Source organism: Triticum aestivum, chromosome 7D (genome assembly GCF_018294505.1).
Source record: "Triticum aestivum cultivar Chinese Spring chromosome 7D, IWGSC CS RefSeq v2.1, whole genome shotgun sequence".
Classification (NCBI taxonomy): Eukaryota; Viridiplantae; Streptophyta; class Magnoliopsida; order Poales; family Poaceae; genus Triticum; species Triticum aestivum.
Genome location: NC_057814.1, coordinates 462797282 through 462804254, shown reverse-complemented (window position 1 = coordinate 462804254; position 6973 = coordinate 462797282).

The following is a 6973-nucleotide window of genomic DNA, read 5'->3' as shown; positions in this document are numbered from 1 at the left end:
CTGGAAGGTGGCTGAGGTCTGGCGGGGATCTTCTTGTGCCACACAACCTTTTCAGTGTGGGTTGGTTTGACGATCGTCTTGGGGCAAAATTTCGTGTTTTGACCCTTTTTGCAAACAAAATCAGGATCTGACCCCCGTTCGAAAATATTTCGGGATCCGACCCTTTTGCCTACCGCCAGGGGGGCTGGCGGTAGGTGTGCATGTCCTACCACCATCCTCTCTGGCGGTAGGGCCTTTCGGCGACTAACGGCCGTTTGAGCTGGCTGACATGGAAAAGGGCCTACCGCCAGACCCTCTGGCGGTAGGGTCCTGTGTGGTGGATAAGGTGGGGAGGGGCTGGATATTTCCTCCCCCTCCTCAACCACTCATTCAGGCCACACCTCTCCACCGAGCTCAACTCTCCCCCCTTCTTTCTTTGAAGCACAAGAGCCTCCCAAATCTCACTCATTTGTTTGAGATTTCTCCGGTGGATTCTTACCATTTTCATCACTCAAGGTGGCTCTCTCATTTCTCCTAATTTTGATTGGTTGATATCTTTGTTTACTTTGCATTTGCTCATTTGATTGCAAACCCTAGCTCATCATTTTGGTGTGGTCAAATCAATTACTATGATCCATTTAGGTTTATGTTTGTGATTTCCTTATGTATGATGTGCTTAGAATTGCTTGTAGAATAGTTTGTGTACCTAGATCTAGTGCTAGTCTTAATGTACATAATTGGGGTTAGGTTAGGCTTAAGAAAGCAATTAAAGCTAAGTTACTTTAATAGCAACTTTTCGAATTGTAGGATGGCACCGTTCGTTTTCTTTGAAACTTTTGCTGAGGCGGCGGCGAACCGTGAACGCGAATTGATTGAGGAAAAGATGAATTTGTGGATCGAAGCCATTGATGCGTTGAATGCGGAGTGTAGGGCCTTTTCATATAATTATTTCAATAAAGACCGTTCCAAAAAAATTATAACAAAAAAGGAGAGGCTGATGAAGAAGCTCAAGACGGCGGAAAAAAATTGTAGGCTTGATCTTGCAATGCAAATTACATTGTGTGTGACAACGAGAGAATATGCTGAGATAGACATGGGCAATCATGGTCAGGTCATTGATTGGTTAGTTTGCCGACCATTCTCGTCGGACGAGAACCGGGCTTCTCGTTGGGCATGGGTCAAAGAAAGAAATGATATTATTTGTTGCAACCCGGGACCGTACGCCGCATAGAATTGCATGAGGCTATGTAATCTTTGTCATTTGGACTGTAATGACATGTACCCTATGCTTGGTCGTCATTTGAACTACTATGACTTGTACCCTTAACATTTGAACTCATTAAGAACTTGGTGTTGTATGTCATATCAAGTAACCAAGTGTTGTACTCTACTGAATTTATTTTATGTTTTGGTTTATGTCATCTTAAACCCGTATATTCATGTAGGATGGACAGTCGATCCATGACTATGAACATAGCGTGTGAGAAGATCATGGCGGAGCGACACCGTTGCTTGAAGAAGGAATGTGAAGCATGGTTGAAGAGTGTGATGAGGCAAATGCGGCCATGAAGGATTTCAGCAAGTATCACTTTATCGAGGAACCTTCTGATGCTAAGAATAAAAAAGCTTTCCGAAAGCTTGTGAAGGAGAAAGAGAGGATGCTTGATGAGCTGCAAGACCGGGAATATGCTTGTAGACACGCTTTGGCAGTTGAGATTGCGTTCACTGCAAGCAAAGAAGAATTCCGTGAGATGGACTTGAGGAAACCCGGCCAGGTCATAGGATGGGCAATCAAATAGGGCGTTTCAAAGAATCCCACTCGCCGTGCTGCATGGGCTTGGTTCCGTAAACGAATGGTGTGTTGGGTCATTGGGCAGGATCCACAGACTTTCAACTGAAGCGTAATCAAGCGCGTGACGATCAAATTGAACGTCTGATAAGTATGAGAAATATGTTACATGTTTAGAAAATGTGTTGTTGAGCATGAGTTATTAGTTTGAACCGATGTCATCCGAACCGGGTCATGTTTTAATAAGTTTGAGCATGTGTTATTCGTGAATGTAATGAACTATGTTGAATTGAGTTATGTATGTGCTTGTGAGATGATCATTCTAATATTTGACAGAATTGGGTATATTATGCTAACATTCGACAAATGGGGCAAAACAGAGGGGAAAAGAGAGAAGGAGGGACCAAACCCTACCGCCACAGGGCCTGGCGGTAGGATGTTGTACCCTACCACGAGACAACGTGGCGGTAGGGGTGTATATCTTCTGTGACGAGAAACGCCAATGCCCTGCCGGTAGGGTTGACCCTACCGCCATTGGCTGTGGCGGTAGGTCAACCCTACCGCCAGGGCGCTGGCGTTTTCCGTCACAGAAGATATACACCCCCTACCGCCACAGCCAATGGCGGTAGGGTACATCATCCTACCGCCAGGCCCTCTGGCGGTAGGGTTTGAGCCTACCGCCAAGGGATTGCTTCTCTTCGTGACAGAAACTTTGCCCCACCTACCGCCATGGGCTCTAGCGGTAGGGTCCAACAACCTACTGCCACAGTATCTGGCGGTAGGCTTAAAAACAGAGTAATCCTCTGTTCTGCCCCTCTTCTCAGCACAACAGTTTATAAATAAAATCATCACATGAATTGCTGACAAATCACAGAAATTGCTGACAAACTAAAGTTCTCATGACACCTTGAAAACATCTCCACACCAAATTCAATACAAATGCGAATTCATTCACGACACATGGCTTCTTGCCTTAATACTACATAGTTCATGATAAATTTGGCATGGCTTCATCCGGTTACATGACGAGTCCACCGAAGCGAAGGCTTTACTGAGTCATACGGGGCCAGTTCCCCTTCTTGTCACGTGCCTCATCCTCCTCTTGTGCCTTGCGAGCTTTTGCAAGCTTTCTTGCCCTCTCCTCCTCACGAGCAAGCTTCGCTTGGCGTGCCCTCTCCTCCTCGCGTTGCTTCCGCTCCATCCTCTCTTTCTGACGACGCTCTTCCTCCAAGCCTCTTTGAAACCTTTCTTCGAACAGCCGCTGGCGCCTAAGACAATCTTCTAATTGGTCCTTTTGGATATCTTTTGGCACTTCATGATCTATCCAGCTGAAGTACTTGCATAGAGGAGGCGGTGACTGCATATAAAACGGATGTTAGTGTTGACACACATTTAAGAGTAACATGTTACTTCTCTAGCATACCGGTGGAAGGTCATAGGCGTTAGTTGGAAGCGCACGATCGTAAGCATAATTGGGGCAAACAAAATATCTCCTTCCTTCGGTCCATGACTTCTTTCGATCGGTGGACTCCTTCACCTTGCAAACATCTCCACACCAACATGGCGGAATCTTCACATCTTTCTCCTTCACCTTGTCCAAAGATGTGTCCTTCCACTTGTGTGGCATGTCTTCTTGGTGAGCACACGGTGGCCTCGTCATGGAACTGGATGTTAAGTCTAAATATGAACACATTGACATGTAAAGGGGCAAATATATCAACACATGCATGAACATATTGAAAGTAGTACCATTCACATTATTTCAACCATCCGGATTGAGCAACACGTCGATAGGCCTTCCCCTATCAACCCGACATGTCCTAGAACCACCGGATACATGGCCACGGCCCCCTCCAAGGCTAGTCCTTCCTCCACGGCCACGGCCCCCTCCAAGGCTAGTCCTCCGTCCACATGTTTGACTAGTGCTCATGTTGGTTCTTGGTTTCTTGCATGTCCTAACGTTGTGTCCTGTGTCGTTGCATTCTCCATAATTTTTGTTCTACGGTGGCTCCATGAAATGACCACTACCAAATTGCTTCATTCCGGTGTATCCAGCTAGATCATCCATGTCACTCCGAAATCTCTTCTTTCTTATTCTTCCCCTCATAGGCACCATGAGTGCGGGATCTGGCAGAATGTCTGGCCCAACATACTCAGGCCATTGTGAGGCATCAAGGAAAGGATTGAACCGAGGCGCCCATGTCAACCTTGTTCGTTCCAATGTGAACTCGTGCAACCGCACCGTTGTGCCATCGGATACGCGCACGTTTCTCGCCCGTGTTGCGGTCATCAAATGCGAGCAAGGCCAATGATACTTGTGTGGCCTCTCACACTGGCACCAACGGTTTTCCAGACGCACCTCGTAAGCAACTCCACCATAAGAACTACCATCCCTTGTTGTCCCACCCGGCTCATCGATTTGATAGATCATTTCTTTTTCATTATATTTGATCACTTGTTGTTTGGCAAACTTGCGTGCTTGATGCAACAACCAATCATGAACCTTTAATGGATAGTCCATCTTTTCGCCAATCCACTTGGCCATGCTTTCAGAATGCTTTAGGAAGTACTCATTGAGCTTGATGAAAGTGTACTTGAGTATTGCGGTCACCGGCAAGGAACGGACACCCTTCAACACATTGTTGAAGCATTCCACCATGTTGCTTGTCATGTCCCCATATCGCATACCTCCTTCATCGTAAGTGCGTGACCACTTTTCTTTATCCGGCTCGTGCCTAAGCAAGAATTCTTTTCCCCCTTTGTTCTTCTCCAAAGCCGTGAGGAGTTTATGATATCGGCTTTTGAATGTGTCGGTGTTGAATGCAACGCAAACAAGGGTAAGGACTTTGCAAAACTCCTTGCTCTTGCATGCCCGATAAAAGTTTGCAACAAAGTGTCTCATGCACCAACGGTGTTGAAGCTTTGGAAGACCGGGAATATCAACGTCTATTGCTTTGAGAATCCCATGATGGCGATCCGATATAATGCATACCTCTCGCTTGCCTATCACCTTGGTTCTCACATGCTCCATGAACCACTCCCAATTATCATCGTGCTCCGAAGGCACCAAGGCAAATGCCACCGGCAACACGTTATCATTTGAAGAGTGGGCCATCGCCACCATCAATGTGCCCTTGTATTTGCTGGTCAAGAATGTACCATCTATAGACAAGACCGGGCGACAATACGTGAATGCCTCAATGCATTGTCCAAAGCTCCAGAAGGCACGACGAAACACTCCGTCAATTGACTCCACCCGATGGCGCATTCCCGGGTTTCGATGAGCAATGGCTGCCAACATCTTGGGAAGAATGTTATATGCGGCCTCATAATCACCATGCAACATCCTAATAGCGTTTGCCTTCGCCATCCATGCCTTCCCATACTTGACCGGGTATCCGAAAAGTTCCTCAATCGAAGACATGAGAAACTTGACCTTCACGGTTGGATCATGTGCTATTTGATGCAACAATTTGTATCCTAGATACTCAGACGTGAGTTGACGGTGTCCTGTGCTTCGGTAGGCCTTGTCCGGGGGTACGCACGTGTGAGTGCCAACATGACTCTTCAAGACCCATTGCCCGGTTTCTTTGATTTTTCTACCGCGGACCATCCATTTGCAACCTTCTTGGTCACATTTGACTGTGTACCAAAGTTTTTGATTTGAATGACTAACAACAAACGGCCTATGGTTCCTAATGGCATAGTCACACAACCATATCTTGAACTCTACCAAAGAACCAAACTTGATGCCTTTCTTCAAATGAGCATTCTCATCCTCATTTTCTGGTCGAGGATCACTGAATTTGGGGCACGGCGTTGGCTCAGACAACCAGAATCTCATCCCACCGTCAACGACAGCATTGTCCGCAAGACTCACATCCCTAAACAACGGCGGCCCTCTCTCCTTGCCGGTAACCTTCTTGTAGATTTCATTTTCTTGCGCAGTCAACCCATCCTCATCCAACTCTTCCTCTGGACCCTCGTCATCCGAGTTATACCCACACATACGGTTATAAGGGAGGGTACGGTCCATGTCTTGTTGCCGCACAATGACATCCAAGTTACCAATTGGATTGTAATGGATCTCTTCATTCTCCGAGTAAGCATCCTCTTGAGCAACAATAGCATCATCATCAACATGACCATTAGCATGTTCTTCAACATGAGGAATAGCATCTTCTTCAACACGAGGAATAGCATCATGACAGAGTACTATGGCGCTAGCATTGATATGATCTTCATTGGGTTGGCTACTTGGTGGTTGGCTAGAACAATTGGGGACATACACCTCGGCACTATCATCATGTATGGGGGAGGATGCATTGCGGTTGAGATCAATTTGCAAAGGAGGAGGAGGATCAACCTTTGTGGCAAAGATCTCAAGAGACTTGTCTTGTGGTGCGTCTACTTTTTCCTTGTACACATTCCAATGCAATTGGGAGGTGATGGGCATACTCTTTAATCCGGACTTTACTCCCAATCCAACATCATACCTCCCAATAAGCTTAACCTCGGCATTTGGGTCATTCCAATGTAAGACGCTTCTCACTTTAACTACAAGATCATCAAAGCTTGGACTTGTGTCAAAAACCATAGCCTCTTCCCCTCATCGTCATTTCCAAGCATAAATGTCGACTTGTCCAAATAATGAACGTTTACGAGCTTATGGATCTAAGAAATTGGAAACAATATAATCAATTCATATATGTCATCCAACCAACACAAATGGACAAATGAACTAAATTTCGCACAAATTGGACAACTAACTACTATTCATACTAAAGTTAACCTAACCATTAACCCTAACCCTAACCATAACCCCTAACATAACCACTATAACCCTAACCCCCAACATAACCACCAACATAACCCCCAACATAAATACCATAACCCTAACCCTAACACTAACCCCTAACATAACCATAACCCTAGCCATAAATGCATCATAAATACATCATAAATGCACACAACAAGATCAACACCTAGGGTTTGCAACCAATTGACCAAATGCACACAAAACAAAGATCTCAACCAATCCAAAGGAGGGGAAATGGGAGAGGTACCTTGGGTGATGAAAATGCTCCGGATCCACCGGTGAAATGTCAAGCAAATGGAGTGGATCTAGGGGGGGTTTGTGAGTGGGAGAGAGGGGGGAGAGGAGCTGAGCACGGGGAAGAGGGTGAGTGGGGAAGAAGAGTGGTG